Source organism: Oncorhynchus clarkii, chromosome 9 (assembly GCF_045791955.1).
Source record: "Oncorhynchus clarkii lewisi isolate Uvic-CL-2024 chromosome 9, UVic_Ocla_1.0, whole genome shotgun sequence".
Lineage (NCBI taxonomy): Eukaryota > Metazoa > Chordata > Actinopteri > Salmoniformes > Salmonidae > Oncorhynchus > Oncorhynchus clarkii.
In genome coordinates, this window is record NC_092155.1 from 61,114,213 (window position 1) to 61,130,987 (window position 16,775).

The following is a 16,775-nucleotide window of genomic DNA, read 5'->3' on the forward strand; positions in this document are numbered from 1 at the left end:
AGGTACAAAAGTATCTATATCCACAGTAAAACGAGTCTTATATCAACATAACCTGTAAGGCCACTCAGCAAGGAAGAAGCCACTGCTCCAAAACCGCCATAAAAAAAGCCAGACTACGGTTTGCAACTGCACATGGGGACAAAGATTGTACTTTTTGGAGAAATGTCCTCTGGTCTGATGAAACAAAAATAGAACTGTTTGGCCATAATGACCATTGTTATGTTTGCAGGTAAAAGGGGGAGGCTTGCAAGCCGAAGAACACCATCCCAAACTGGGAAGCACGGGGGTGGCAGCATCATGTTGTGGGGGTGCTTTGCTGCAGGAGGGACTGGTGCAATTCACAAAATAGATGGCATCATGAGGTATGAAAAGTATGTGGATATATTGAAGCAACATCTCAAGACGTCAGTCAGGAAGTTAAAACTTGGTCATAAATGGGTCTTCCAAATGGACAATGACCTCAAGCATACTTCCAAAGTTGTGATAAAATGGCTTAAGGACAACAAAGTCAAGGTATTGGAGTGGCCATCACAAAGCCCTGACCTCAATCTGATAGAAAATCAAAGCTGAAATAAATCACTCTACTATCTGACATTAGACATTCTTAAAATAAAGTGGTGATCCTAACTGACCTACGACAGGGACTGTATATAATCTCATTTGGAAAGTAGTCAGACCTTTCACTTTTTCCACATTTTGTTATGTTACAGCCTTATTTTATTTTATTTTTTACCCCCTTTTCTCCCCAATTTCGTGGTATCCAATTGTTTTTTTTAGTAATTACTATCTTGTCTCATCGCTACAACTCCCGTACGGGCTCGGGAGAGACGAAGATCGAAAGCCATGCGTCCTCCTCCGAAACACAACCCAACCAAGCCGCACTGCTTCTTAACACAGCGCACATCCAACCCGGAAGCCAGCCACACCAATGCGTCGGAGGAAACACCGTGCCCCTAGCGACCTGGTCAGCGTGCACTGTGCCACAGGAGTCGCTAGTGCACGATGAGACAAGGATATCCCCACCTGCCAAACATTCCCTAACCCGGGCGACGCTAGGCCAATTGTGCGTCACCCCACGGACCTCCCGGTCGCGGCCGGCTGCGACAGAGCCTGGGCGCGAACCCAGAGCCCTAGACCACTGCACCACCCGGTAGTCCTTTACAGCCTTATTTTAAAATTAATTAAATAAAACGTTCCTCAATCTACACACGATAACCCATAGTGACAAAGCAAAAACAGGTTAATGTTACATTTACAAAAGTATTCAGACTCTTTACTCAGTACTTTGTTGAAGCACCTTTTGCAGCGATTACAGCCTTGAGTCTTCTTGGGTATGACGCTACAATCTTGGCCCACCTGTATTTGGGGAGTTCTTCTATTCTCCTCTGAAAATCCTGAAGTTCTGTCAGGTTGTATGGGGAGCATAGCTGCACAGCTATTTTCAGGTCTCTCCAGAGATGTTCAAGTCTGGCCTTCTGCTGGACCACTCAAGGACATTCAGAGAAGCCACTCCAGCGTTGTCTTGGCTGTGATCTTAGGGTTGTTGTCCTGTTGGAAGGTGAACTTTCGCCCCAGTCTGAGGTCCTGAGTGCTCTGGAGCAGGTTTTAGTCAAGAATCTCTCTGCACTTTACTCCGTTTATCTTTCTCTCGATCTTGACTAGTCTCCCAGTCCCTGCCACTGAAAAACATCCCCACAGCATGATGCTGCCACCACCATGCTTCACCATAGGGATGGTGCCAGGTTTCCTCCAGACTTGGCATTCAGGCCAAAGAGTTCAATCTTGGTTTCATCAGACCAGAGAATCTTGTTTCCCATGGTCTGAGAGTCCTTTAGGTGGCTTTTCGGCATACTCCAAGCAGCTGTCATGTGCTTTTATTGAGAATTGGCTTCCGTCTGGCCACTCTGCCATAAAGGCCTGATTGGTGGAGTGCTGCAGAGATGGTTGTCCTTCTGGAAGGTTCTCCCATTTCCACAGAGGAACTCTGGAGCTCTGTCAAAGTGACCACCGGGTTCTTGGTCACCTCCCTGATTGCTCAGTTTGTCTGGGCTGCCAGCTCTAGGAAGAGTCTTTGTGGTTCCAAACATCTTCCATTTAAGAATGATGAAGGCCACTGTTCTTGGGGACCTTCAATGCTGCAGAAATGTTTTGTTTCCCTTCCCCAGATCTGTGCCTCAACGCAATCCTATCTCAAATCTCTATGGACAATTCCTTCGACCTCATCGCTTGGTTTTTGCTCTGACATGCACTGTCAACTGTGGGACCTTATATAGACAGGTGTGTGCCTTTCCAAATCATGTCCAATCAATTGAATTTACCACAGGTGGACTCCAATCAAGTTGTAGAAACACCTCAAGCCGGATGCACCTCTTTGGCCTGAATGCCAAGCTCCATTTCAAGTCTCTTAGCAAAGGGTCTGTATACTTATGTAAACAAGCTATTCATGTTATTTTTTATACATTTGCAAAAATTGTAAGAACCTGTTTTTGCTTTGTCATTATGGGGTATTGTGTGTAGATTATTTAATCAATTTTAGAATAAGGTTGTAACAAAGTGTGGAAAAGGGAATGGGTCTGAATACTTTCTGAATGCACTGTAGGTTCAGAACTTTTGTGAAACATCACAGCACAGTCAACTGGATGGTCATCAGAGCTAGTTGGGGGTAGCTGAAGGATGGGACTAAAAACAAACAAAAGATAACTAATGTAAAATATACTGTGTCCGTAAAATGTGTATATAGTATGTATAAGCTGGAAGTAGAAGGCTAAGTCTTGTTGTCCCCATTAGTTTACTCAAATTAGGGGAGGTTTAGGGTTAGGGGGAAATAGTAATGGAAAGAAAAAAAAAGTGTAAAAAAAAATATTATCTTCATAATTAGATTTTTCATACCTAACCTTAAACCTAACCCTAACCTTAAATTAAGACCAAAAGGAGATTTTTGTAGGCAATTTTGACTTTGTGGCCGTGTTATCTTGTGGAAACTGGCGTAGCTGGGAAAGGATTGGGACTGATGGTTGAAGTTACGGTAAAGATCAACATGAGGTCATGGAAGCCCAGTACCATTTTTGAAGTTTCATGGGCATGTTCAATAGCAAGCGGTAAATTGCGCGTGCCGCTTAGGCCACCGACTCGCTTGTGGGTGTGCTGGCAGCAGGTTCGATTGTGCATCAAGATTTCATCATAGTAAGTTTGTATGAAGGTTTGGTTATTAAAGGGGAAATAGTTCAATAGTAATATGCTCTAAAACTCTCTGGTGACAAAAAACTTTGCTTCCCCATTTCCAATTGTCCACATGGCTGGGAGAACCTATTCAAGAAAGAAATACATTTCAAAAATGTTTTTAAAAAAAACTGATGCATTATTAGCTAACTATAATAGCTACAGTGCATGCTAACTCAAATTAGTTGCTAAATGAGCTAGCTAGTTGATTCACTAGCTATCTAGCCATCGTTACATACTGTATAGATTGCTGGCGAAGTGAATTAAATACCAGCTACCTAACTTCAAATTAGCTAGCTATCTTGATGTAATTATCACTGTGAAAAACAAACTCCAAATGCATTTGTATGTAGCTAGATAACAGCCATGGAGGGGGGGTGAAAGGATAGCAGCCACAACTGTCAACGTGAGAAAGTAGGCTATTCTGGATAGGGCAGGTACTTTTGTGTAGTTCCTGTCCCTAGAAGTGAGGACGGAGATAATGGTAACATAATATTCAGTTCGGTGTAATTTCACTATATTGAAGTCTGTCCTCAGATAAAGAGAGCTATCAAAGCCTGTCTACATATGAAGAGGTCCCAATGAAGAGCAGTGGTTCTCAGTCCTGGGGACTCAGAGGTGCACATTTTTGTTTTTGCCTTAGCACTACACAGCTGATTCAAATGATCAACTCATCATCAACTTCAAGTGGTATGCATGTATTCATTTGTGATGCTGTCCTTGAGATGATCCTGTTTTTGTCACATGCTACACATGCCTATATGTGTGCCCTTGCATCTATCAACCCAATGTTATCATGATTTGTTACCTGGGGTGGAAGGTAGCCTAGTGGTTAGAGCATTGAACTAGTAACCGAAAGGTTGCAAGATCAAATCACCGAGCTGACAAGGTAAAAATCTGTTGTTCTGCCCCTGAACATGGCAGTTTTAAATTAACCCACTGTTCCTAGGCCTTCATTGAAAATTAGAATTTGATCATAACTGACTTGCCTAGTTATTTTTTAAATCAGTGATATTATACTTTTTGTAATCCACAATGACCTGGTGATGTAAAAGTCTAATAATTACATTGTAATCCATATTCCTTCAGATACCTTGTAACTGGAGATTCCTTCAAATGATTGCCTACAGTTAACGTGTAGGGCACTGCAAGGTTTGGTGATCAGGGCCATCTGGGAATGCCTCCTCAAATCAAATCAAAGTTTATTTGTCACGTGCGCCGAATACAACAGGTGTAAACATTACAGTAAAATGCTTTCTTACAGGCTCTAACCAATGGTGCCAAAAAAAGGTGTGTGTGTGTGTGTAGGTAAGTAAAGAAATAAAACAGTTGAAAGACATTTGAAAAAAGAGTAGCAAGGCTATATACAGACACCTGTTAGTCAGGCTTATTGAGGTAGTATGTACATGTGCATATATGATGAACAGAGAGTAGCAGAAGCGTAAAAAGAGGGGTTGGCGGGTGGTGGGACACAATGCAGATAGCCCGGTTAGCCAATGTGCTGGAGCACTGGTTGGTCGGGCCAATTTAAGTAGTATGTACATAATGTATAGTTAAAGTGACTAAAGTGACTAGCATATAAGATAAACAGAGAGTAGCAGCAGCATAAAAGAGGGGTTGGGGGGGCACACAATGCAAATAGTCCTGTTCAGGAGTCTTATGGCTTGGGGGTAAAAACTGTTGAGAAGCCTTTTTGTCCTAGACTTGGCACTCCGGTACCGCTTGCCATGCGGTAGTAGAGAGAACAGTCTATAACTGGGGTGGCTGGGGTCTTTGACAATTTGTAGGGCCTTCCTCTGACACCGCCTGGTGTAGAGGTCCTGGAGGTCCTGGATGGCAGACAGCTTTGCCCCAGTGATGTACTGGGCCATACGCACTACCCTCTGAAAATGTAGAACAATTAGACGCCCTTTAACCCACACCTACACACTCATGTATCAATCTGATTGATGGATTGTTGTGCAGTAAGCAGGTTCAGGTGTAGAACTGTGGATCCTTTCCCCTTCAAAGAATAGGCAAGATGGCCAACCATGGAGAATAGTAAGACACTTATTTCTATAACTACGCTATATTGTATGTGCCTGTGTGTCCGTTCATGTTTTTCAGCATAAAGTACTCTGCAGCCACTTAGTGTGGCCACACACACAGATTCCTGTTGAACGCTGTCTCTTTAACTACGTTATTTTCTCAATAACAGTCTCTCTCCTTCACTTCATCCCTCTCTCCTCTTCTCCCTAAATCTTCTAGGTTATATCAGCTGTGTCGGTGAACCCCTCCCGCATCTGAACTGGCTACATAGAGGGCACAGCATGATCAGAGGTGAGAGGTCACTTGGTCAGGTCAACAGGAAGTATTATTAAAGAGATGCTTTACATTGAAATACAGATAGAGATGCAGTAGTCCCAGAGTTAATGAATCAAGGTCAGTTTTGCATTTCACCTCCTGATTATTATGATGACTAACAATGTTAGCATGTTTAAGCCATGTTTGTAAGAGCATTAGATATTGAGATGAACTGGTTTTAGAGTATTTACATGATGCATAGGAAGTGTAGTGTACTGGTTAAAAAATAATATATTTCTGTATATATGAATTACATATCAGCCTTTTAAATCCTGTTTCTAGTCTATTAGTTACAATGTGTAACCATTGATGTCCCTGGACCAAGATTGGTAAACACTGTTGAAGTGTATAATTGTAATACATGCAGACAAAGCATCATTCAAAGACTAGAATTTGATACTCCTGGTATTGGATATGACTGAAAAATAATCAAAGACATTCATACCTGAACTGCGCCTTTATTTGCCAAGGTAGAGTACATGATCAGTGAATATATTAAATATACAGGCTACAATGTGGGGATCTCATGCATGCTAATAACTACATGTATATACAACTTGCATCCTTGGCACATAGTTCTATTATAGTCTACTCAATTCATAGGCTTCATTAATGTCATTCAGACTGTTTTGAAGTTGATACAACTGGCTATGATAGCTGAGGTTCAAAGCTAGGTTCTGAACTAATATGTATACCAAACTTTTGGGTTCATACACAGATCGGCTAGATTGCCGCACATCTATAGGCCTACAAGTATGTTTATCCTCCACTGCACAATAAGCAAGAACATAGCTAGCTACATTATTAATATATCTGCATTGCATGGCATATACAGTGGGGAGAACAAGTATTTGAATCACTGCCGATTTTGCAGGTTTTCCTACTTACAAAGCATGTAGAGGTCTGTAATTATTATAGGTACACTTCAACTGTGAGAGACGGACTCTAAAACAAAAATCCAGAAAATCACATTGTATGATTTTTAAGTAATTAATTAGCATTTTATTGCATGACATAAGTATTTGATACATCAGAAAAGCAGAACCTAATATTTAGTACAGAAACCTTTGTTTGCAATTACAGAGATCATACGTTTCCTGTAGTTCTTGACCAGGTTTGCACACACTGCAGCAGGGATTTTGTCCCACTCCTCCATATAGACCTTCTTCAGATCCTTCAGGTTTCACGGGGCTGTCGCTGGGCAATATGGAGTTTCAGCTCCCTCCAAAGATTTTCTATTGGGTTCAGGTCTGGAGACTGGCTAGGCCACTCCATGACCTTGAGATGCTTCTTACGGAGCCACTCCTTAGTTGCCCTGGCTGTGTGTTTCGGGTCGTTGTCATGCTGGAAGACCCAGTCACAACCGATCTTCAATGCTCTTACTGAGAGAAGGAGGTTGTTGGCCAAGATCTCACGATACATGGCCCAATCCATCCTCCCCTCAATACGGTGCAGTCGTCCTGTCCCCTTTGCAGAAAAGCATCCCCAAAAAAGGATGTTTCCACCTCCATGCTTCACGGTTGGGATGGTGTTCTTGGGGTTGTACTCATCCTTCTTCTTCCTCCAAACACGACGAGTAGAGTTTAGACCAAAAAGCTATTTTTGTCTCATCAGACCACATGACCTTCTCCCATTCCTCCTCTGGATCATCCAGATGGTTATTGGCAAACTTCAGACGGGCCTGGACATGCGCTGGCTTGAGCAGGGGGACCTTGCATGAGCTGCAGGATTTTAATCCATGACTACGTAGTGTGTTACTAATGGTTTTCTTTGAGACTGTGGTCCCAGCTCTCTTCAGGTCATTGACCAGGTCCTGCCGTGTAGTTCTGGGCTGATCCCTCACCTTCCTCATGATCATTGATGCCCCACGAAGTGAGATCTTGCGTGGAGCCCCAGACCGAGGGTGATTGACCGTCATCTTGAACTTCTTTCATTTTCTAATAATTGCGCCAACAGTTGTTGCCTTCTCACCAAGCTGCTTGCCTATTGTCTTGTAGCCCATCCCAGCCTTGTGCAGGTCTACAATTTTATCCCTGATGTCCTTACACAGCTCTCTGGTCTTGGCCATTGTGGAGAGGTTGGAGTCTGTTTGATTGAGTGTGTGGACAGGTGTCTTTTATACAGGTAACGAGTTCAAACAGGTGCAGTTAATACAGGTAATGAGTGGAGAACAGGAGGGCTTCTTAACGAAAATCTAACAGGTCTGTGAGAGGCAGAATTCTTACTGGTTGGTAGGTGATCAAATACTTATGTCATGCAATAAAATGCTAATTAATTACTTAAAAATCATACAATGTGATTTTCTGGATTTTTGTTTTAGATTCCGTCTTTCACAGTTGAAGTGTACCTCTACATGCTTTGTAAGTAGGAAAACCTGCAAAATCGGAAGTGTATCAAATACTTGTTCTCCCCACTGTATCAACAAGGCAAGCTTACAAAATTGTACATTCAATTTGCAGTAAATGCTTTAGCTAGCTAGATTCTTTACATCCACTGTTTCACAAGATGACAGTCTGCTTTCCTGGTTGTTTCAGGAGTCCCTAAAACATTAAACAACCAGAATTACAATTTCATACTCATGTCCCAACGCCCATAAAGATAGTCTGCTAATGTTAGCTAGTCAGCTAGCTTGCTAAATCGCGATTTTTGTAAATGAACTTTATGATAAAAAAATATGCATAATAGTTTGTCTCTATATTAACTAACATATTCCTGTCAAGTATACATTTTTTTTTTTAATGATTCGTTATGATGTTATAATCACTTACATTTGCTTCCGTTATAGTATTTTTGTCAGGCATCTTTGCTAAAGAAAGTTTCCAGCCTTGGGGGTGCATAGCGTCAAATTTGTCATGGGAACAACTCGACATGATTGGTCATTGCCCAGCGGTCGCCGCTGGTGATTTGCATAAACTTGGGAACGCTTATCTTTCTCATCGCCTCCCACACCACCTTCGCACCGCCATAGGTCGCCCGCCCTCTCCACTTCTCACAGCTTTCCTTCCATTGAAATTAATGGAAGTGGTGTTTCACCGCGCGGCATCCTGTGGTAGTGTATCATACCCGTAGGCTACAGTAGCCTCTACACCCACCATGCTGTTTTTACTCCATTTGAACATGAGCCTTTCATGATCTATAGTGAGAAACAGTTCATAGATTTTTCAAAAGCCTTTCATTCCTTCTCTATCTCCTTCTTGCAATGGACTGTGAGCTAAACATAAAAAAGATTTTAAAATATGTACAAAAATTCACCCAAAAAAATTCACATAGAAATGTGAGTTTTATAGATCTGTCATTTTCTTTGAAAGCAAGTCTAAGAAGATCTGTTCTATATGCACAATTTTTACGCTTCCTGTTTTTATGTTTACTTTTGACCTTTTTTACTTTTGGTTTTATGCACCAGCTTCAAACAGTTGAAAAAAAAATTATTATGGGAAATATATTTCACAGCGGTTTAGATAATACAATCATTATTTACACTTTACTTGCTTGTTTTGTAACAAACTGAAATTAGGCGAACTGTTCAAATTTTAGCTACCATGAAATGGCACCTAATTTCAGTTTATGTACCCGCAAAACACTCAACGTCAACAGTGAAGAGGCGACTCCGGGATGCTGGCCTTCTAGGCAGAGTTTCAAAGAAAAAGCCATATCTCAGACTGGCCAATAAAAATAAAATATTAAGATGGGAAAAAGAACACAGACACTGGACAGAGGAACTCTGCCTAGAAGGCCAGCATCCCAGTGTCACCTCTTCACTGTTGACGTTGAGACTGATGTTTTGTGGGTACTAATTAATGAAGCTGCCAGTTGAGGACTTGTGTGGCGTCTGTTTCTCAAACTAGACACTCTAATGTACTTGCCTTCTTGCTCAGTTGTTCACAAGGGCCTCCCACTCCTCTTTCTATTCTGGTTAGAGAAAGTTTGCACTGTTCTGTGAAGGGAGTAGTACACTGCGTTGTACAAGATCTTCAGTTTCTTGGCAATTTCTCGCATGAAATAGCCTTCATTTCTCAGAACAATAATAGACTGACGAGTTTCAGAAGAAAGTTATTTGTTTCTGGCCATTTTGAGCCTGTAATCAAACTCACAAATGCTGATGTTCCAGATACTCAACTAGTCTAAAGAAGGCCAGTTGTATTGCTTCTTTAATCAGCATAACAGTTTTCAGTTGTGCTAACATAATTGCAAAAGGGTTTTCTAATGATCAATTAGCTAACACAATGTGCCATTGGAACACAGGAGTGATGGTTACTGATAATGGGCCTCTGTACGCCTATGTAGATATTCAATAAAAAATCTGCCGTTTCCAGCTACAATAGTCATTTACAACATTTCCAATGTCTACACTGTATTTCTGATCAATTTGATGTTATTCAATGGACAAAAAACTTGACCCCAAACTTTTGAACGGTACTCCATACATATTTTTTTATACCTACTATTTTATGACCATCTTAAAACAATTCCATATGGTAACTTAGTAGAAATTGCGATCTAAAGGCTTCAATTTACAGGGGTTTTAACACCTGTTTGTGTTAAAACAATGTAGTACTTTAATGGGTGGGTTCACAGGGCTGAAATAGACCACGACAGGAGTTTCTCACTTTCAAAGGGCCAGGGTTGTTCGGTAGGAGTCCAATGTCACAAGGGATTAAGACGTGTGCACGCACAGCATGAATGTGTGTGCATGTTCATTGTTACCAGATACTCATAGTTTGTTTGTTCTCATGTCAGAAGTAGAGAAAGATGTTGAAGTTGTAGGACAGAGTTTTACCCCGTCGGAAGCGCAAATGGTGATCTGGAGTGGACTGTAACCACGGGAGAGTCCTAATTCCAAAGGATGAGCTGCTTCCAAACTTTGACAGATCAACTACAGACATTGAGAAGTAACTACAGACATTGAGAAGTAATAAATATTAAATACCCATGATTTTGGAATGAGATGTTCGACGAGCAGGTGCCTGCCTGCCTGCCTGCCTGCCTGCCTGCCTGCCTGCCTGCCTGCCTGCCTGCCTGCCTGCCTGCCTGCCTGCCTGCCTGCCTGCCTGCCTGCCTGCCTGCCTGCCTGCCTGCCTGCCTGCCTGCCTGCCTGCCTGCCTGCCTGCCTGCCTGCCTGCCTGCCTGCCTGCCTGCCTGCCTGCCTGCCTGCCTGCCTGCCTGCCTGCCTGCCTGCCTGCCTGCCTGCCTGCCTGCCTGCCTGCCTGCCTGCCTGCCTGCCTGCCTGCCTGCCTGCCTGCCTGCCTGCCTGCCTGCCTGCCTGCCTGCCTGCCTGCCTGCCTGCCTGCCTGCCTGCCTGCCTGCCTGCCTGCCTGCCTGCCTGCCTGCCTGCCTGCCTGCCTGCCTGCCTGCCTGCCTGCCTGCCTGCCTGCCTGCCTGCCTGCCTGCCTGCCTGCCTGCCTGCCTGCCTGCCTGCCTGCCTGCCTGCCTGCCTGCCTGCCTGCCTGCCTGCCTGCCTGCCTGCCTGCCTGCCTGCCTGCCTGCCTGCCTGCCTGCCTGCCTGCCTGCCTGCGTGCGTGCGTGCGTGCGTGCGTAACCCCTCTAGGCTGATCTCTGTCTCAATCAAAACAATCACATTTATTTATAAAGCCCTTTTTACATCTGCAGATGTCACAAAGTGCTTATACAGAAATACAGCCTAAAAGCCCAAACGACAAGCAATGCAGATGCAGAAACAAGGTGGCTAGGAAAAACTCCTTGATATTGATATTGGCCAGTGCAATCCATTCTTGCTGTCCTTCTCAAAGCATCCCTTTCTGTATTTTTGTGTTTTTCAGGGTGGTTCTCGCTATGCCTTTTGGGGTCCTCTCCTATGTCCTGCTGTGGTTTATGTCCCAAGGCTCCATGTCTCAAGCCTTCAGTGTTCCCTGGTACCTCACAGCAAGCTGCCTGTTTGAGACCCTCATGACTGTAAGATCTACAATTTCATCCGCTGGATGAGACATTTCAGCCTGTTAACATCAAGGCTGTTCTTCTCTTTTTTCACATACAGTATGACCACTCAGCCCCATCTCCAAGTCTTAATCCTCTAGTCTACATCCTCAACCCTCGCTTGCCTTGCTCCATTTCTGTAAAATAATATATATAAAAAATAAATTATTTAACCTTTATTTAACTAGGCAAGTCAGGTAAGAACAAATTTGTATTTACAATGATGGCCTACCTCGACCAAACCCGCAGACACTTTTATCCAAAGCAACTTAGTCATGTGTGCATACATTTTTCACACATGGGCCTGGGAATCGAGACCATTACTCTGGCGTTGCAAAAGCCATGCTCTACCAACTGAGCTACAGAGGACCACTTACAGTATCTTATCATTACTACTGTATGTATCCCAAACAAATCACTTAGCTGCTTTCTGTAGCCTGATCTCTGCAGGGTTATCATCGCTGCCTCTTGATAATGACCACTTTCCTTTAGGGTTACTGTGTGCCATATTCTTCCTGTGTCAGCGTGTCCATGGTTACAAGGTGCAATTATTGACTCACAGTACAGTATCACATGTCCCTTTTTTTGCACCATCACCATGGTTTCTGTGTCTATCTCCTGACAGTGTTTTAATGTGCCTTATCTTTCGCTGAGCATGTTTTTGGGTGGAGACCAGAGAGACAGAGACTCTACCACAGCCTACAGTAAGAGCTTGACATCCACTCTCTCTCGTGTTCCATCTTATAATGATGAATGGAATACAAATTGATAAAATCATAAATGTCTTAGTTGTTGTTTTTTTCAGCTTCACCAGTCCCTTGGTCTGTCTATTTCTCTCCCTGTCTATGTGATAGGGATGAGTGTGGAAATGCTGGCGATGCTGGTGGCCTCAGCAATTCAGGGTCAGGTTGTGGCTGTATACAACACAGAGAGGGCTGCAGCCTGTCAACAGCTTGACACCCCTGCGCCACAGACAGTTACACAATAGGCCACGGTACTACCACTATGAGTCACACCACAGGCCATGGTACTACCATTATGAGTTACACAGCAGGGCATGGTACAAGTAACTACTCTCCAGTTACAAACACTAACTTAACCCAGCAATGACACACACACACTGAAGGACATAACACTCCTCTACTATGTTGGTTTAGCAGAATTTCTTTGTCAGTGGAAATTAACTTACCTAGTCCCAGGGATATCACATTACACAGTAATAAACTGTTCTTAGCGTGTGTGTGTGTGTGTGTGTGTGTGTGTGTGTGTGTGTGTGTGTGTGTGTGTGTGTGTGTGTGTGTGTGTGTGTGTGTGTGTGTGTGTGTGTGTGCATTTGTGTGCATGTGTGCGTGCATGTACTTGCATCCATGTGTGTTTTTGCATTTCAAGTATGTGCATTTGTCTTGTTTGTTTACCCATAGGCCTAGGTGTTTTTTGTGCATAATGCATACATGTGAATCATTTGTGCTTGTGTAGCTTTGCTTACCTGTGAGGTTTCTTTCCCTAGCGTAAGGCTTTCCTGACCTCAGCGCTGGTCATAGGCGGGCTGTTCTTCCTCTGCTGCCTGGTCCTCTTCCTGAGGGTGAAGGAGCAGCAGGGTGAGTCAAGGGTCAGAACACTAGAATTAGGGTTAGAGAGGGGTCAGTTTCGAACTGCCAGAGTAAAGCACAGGAGAGGTCAAGGTTCAGTAGAATGTGTTCAAGAGTCTAGTTCTGGAAGTGGGCTAAAGGATGGGCTTGGAACGAAAGTTTTGGTAAGTCTTTTGAATGTGTTTTTTCTACAACACCAATACCTCTCTCTGATTTTGTCTCCAGCTCCCCTCTATAGTCTGGCTAGAGTGCGTCTGTCCTATCTCACCACTCTAAAGATGTTAGTGTGCCACATTCCTTACCAACGACTGGTCCTTGGCCTCCTCTTTGCTGCACTTGCCTTTCAGGTAAATCCTAGCCTGGTCTGCATCTAAATAAATCAACTAATACATCTTGAATCAGCTAATGCACATTTGTCCCTTTTAGATGTCTTTGGGGAATTTTGCACTGTTCTGTACCCATGTAGCTGGGCTTGGGGCCCAGTTCCAACACCTTCTCCTGGCTCTGCTGGTGAGACAGTTCTGTTCAGTTCCGTCGACCTCACACATAGTCATATCACACACCCCACACCCTCTTGACTGCAAAAAGGACTGTCTGATTGGCCCAATACACAGGTAACAGAACACAATAGTTATCTAATCCGGCATATCATACTCTTTATGATGTGATATATTTATGTGTAGCTGGAAGCTAACCTCTGTCATTTCCTTATTTAAGGGGAAACTACAGCCACAAGACATCCTCTTGTTGTTTGATATTGTTTGTTTCTTCGTCCTAACAGATAGCAGCCACTATAGCTGTTCCACTGTGGCAGGCAATCCTGGTACGAGTTGGGAAAAAGACCACAATCTTCATCGGCCTATCTGTGAGCATAACATTGTTTCTCCCTTTATGACAATTTTATGCAGAAATACTTACTATGTGAGACTTACAATGTTTTTGTATTTATTTATAGCTCTTCATCCCAGCTGTAACAATCATAGATTGTGTACCCAATAACCTGCCTGTCTTTGTGACCATGTGTGTGATGTTAGGATTCAGCTTGGCAACCATGTTCCTGCTGCCTTGATGAGTCAGCACACTGCAGTTAGAAGGCCAAGACTTTGGCTCAGGGCCATGTCTCTGCTTTGAACTGCACTCTGCTCCAGTTCTGTCTCTGCCTCTGTCACTTTGAATGACTCTAAACACACACACAATGCTGACTTGTGTGACTAGGGGCATACTTCATTCATAACTCCCCATGACAGCCTGTCAAGAGTTGAATATTCTGATATGCTGATTTGACACTTGGCCAGTTGACTAATATAAACTGTTTTACACTTCAATCGATTCACCCAGACAGTGTTTGGTGCAATATCTGCGTGTGGTCTGATTTGCGAGCCAGTCTGTTATTATTCATGTAGGTCCATGCTCCCGGATGTGGTAGATTACTTTGCCTTGAGTAACCCCTGCTGCAAGGACCTGGAGCCCCTGTTTTTCTCCTGCTATGCCTTCTGCAGTAAGCTGGGGGAGGTCTGTCTGTTAGAATCTCAACCATGACATTACAGTGAGTCATTCATCCACCTACTCCTGCTCTGCCTCTCCCTTTTTCTCCCCCTCATTATGTAAAATGTAATTTCATTATTACAGTGCATTCGGAAAGTATTCAGACACCTTCCCTTTTCCACATTTTGTTACGTTACAACCTAATTCTAAAATGGATTTTTATATTTAATCCATTTACACACAATACCACATAATGACAAAGCGAAAACATGTTTTTAGAAATTGTAGCACATTTATTAAAAATAAAAAACAGAAATACCTTATTTACATAAGTATTCCAACCCTTCTCTATAAGACTTGAAATTGAGCTCAGGTGCATTCTGTTTCCACTGATCATCTTTGAGATGTTTCTACAACTAGATTTGGAGTCCAAATTTGGTCAATTCAATTGATTGAACATGATTTGGAAAGGCACCTGTCTATATAAGGTCCCACAGTTGACAGTGCATGTCAGAGCAAAAACCATGCAATGAGGTCAAAGGAATTGTCTGTAGAGCTCCGAAACAGGATTGTGTCGAGGCACAGATCTGAGGAAGGGTACCAAAACATTTCTGCAGCATTGAAGGTCCCCAAAGATCAAAGTTTAGAACCACCAAGACTCTTCCTAGATCTGGCCGCCCGGCCAGCAATCGGGGAAGAAGGGCCTTGGTCGGGGAGGTGACCAAGAACCCGATGGTCACTCTGACAGAGCTCCAGAGTTCCTCTGTGGAGATGGGAGAATCTTCCAGAAGGACAACCCTCTCTGCAGCACACCACCAATCAGACCTTTATGGTAGAGTGGCCAGACGGAAGCCACTCCTCAATAAAAAGGTACATGACAGCCCGCTTGGAGTTTGCCAAAAGGCACCTAAAGGACTCTCGGACCATGAGAAACAAGATTATCTGGACTGATGAAACCAAGAATGAACACTTTGGCCTGAATGCCAAGTGTCACGTCTGGAGGAAACCTGGCACCATCCCTATGGGGAAACATGGTGGTGACAGCATCATGCTGTGGGGATGTTTTTCAGTGACAGGAACTGGGAGACTAGTCAAGATCGAGAGAAAGATGAACGGTGCTAAGTGCAGAGAGATCCTTGATGAAAACCTGCTCCAGAGCGCTCAGGACCTCAGAGTGGGGCGAAGGTTCAGCTTCCAATAGGACAACGACCCTAAGCACACAGCTAAGACAACGCAGGAGTGGCTTCTGGACAAGTCGTTGAATGTCCTTGAATGGCCCAGCCAGGGCCCGGACTTGAACCCGATCTAACATCTAAAAATAGCTGTGCAGTGACACTCTTCATCCAACCTGACAGAACTTGAGAGGATCTGCAGAGAATGGGAGAAACTCCCCAAATACAGGTGTGCCAAGCTTGTAGCGTCATACCCAAGAAGACTCAAGGCTGGAATCGCTCCCAATGGTGCTTCAACAAAGTACTGAGTAAAGAGTCTGTATACTTACGTAAATGTGATATTTCAATTTTTGTGATATTCCGTTGTTGTTTTTTTAAACAGTTTTTTCTTTGTCATTATGGGGTATTGTGTGTAGATTTATGGGGGGGGGGGGGGGGGACAATTTCATCCATTTTAGAATAAGGCTGTAAAGTAGCAAAATGTGGAAAAAGTCAAGGGGTCTGAATACTTTCCGAATATGTTTCTTTCACCCTATTATTTCAATATATGTATTTATGTTATGTTGTGTATAATGTGTGTTTGTATGTATGCTTGTTTGCACTGTAGTTTTGTGGGGTATCGTGCAGGTGCTTGTAGCCATAGTGAGGACGTGGTGACTGCTCTTATTGTGCTGTTTGCCCCTGTGCCCATCACCCTACTGCTGGTAGGGCTGGTCTTCTTCCACCTGTACCCCATCAACAAGGATCGACTCCTCCAGCTCCAGAGAGAGCTAGGAAGAGAGTGAGTCATTCACACTCCTTCTAATAGGCTGCCTTGGTGCTCCTACTATGACAATAGCTTCCTCTCTAAATCCAACATACTGCATTGCAACTTCCCTGACACATTCCTGAGTTTATTGATGTTTGTATGTGCATGATGATTAATATGAATACGTGTAGCCCTAGGCCACTAACTGTTTTCTTGTTTTCCCTCTATTTAGTGTTGAAGCCATAGATTCAACTGATATAGAAGAGAAGATAGGATCACACATTCATC

General features: G+C 43.4%; 1 pseudogene; it reads left to right on the forward strand.

The window, feature by feature from the left end:
* The first annotated feature begins 4,693 nt into the window (after positions 1-4,693).
* Positions 4,694-16,524, forward strand: LOC139417584 (sodium-dependent lysophosphatidylcholine symporter 1-like; annotated as a pseudogene).
* The last annotated feature ends 251 nt before the right edge of the window (positions 16,525-16,775 follow it).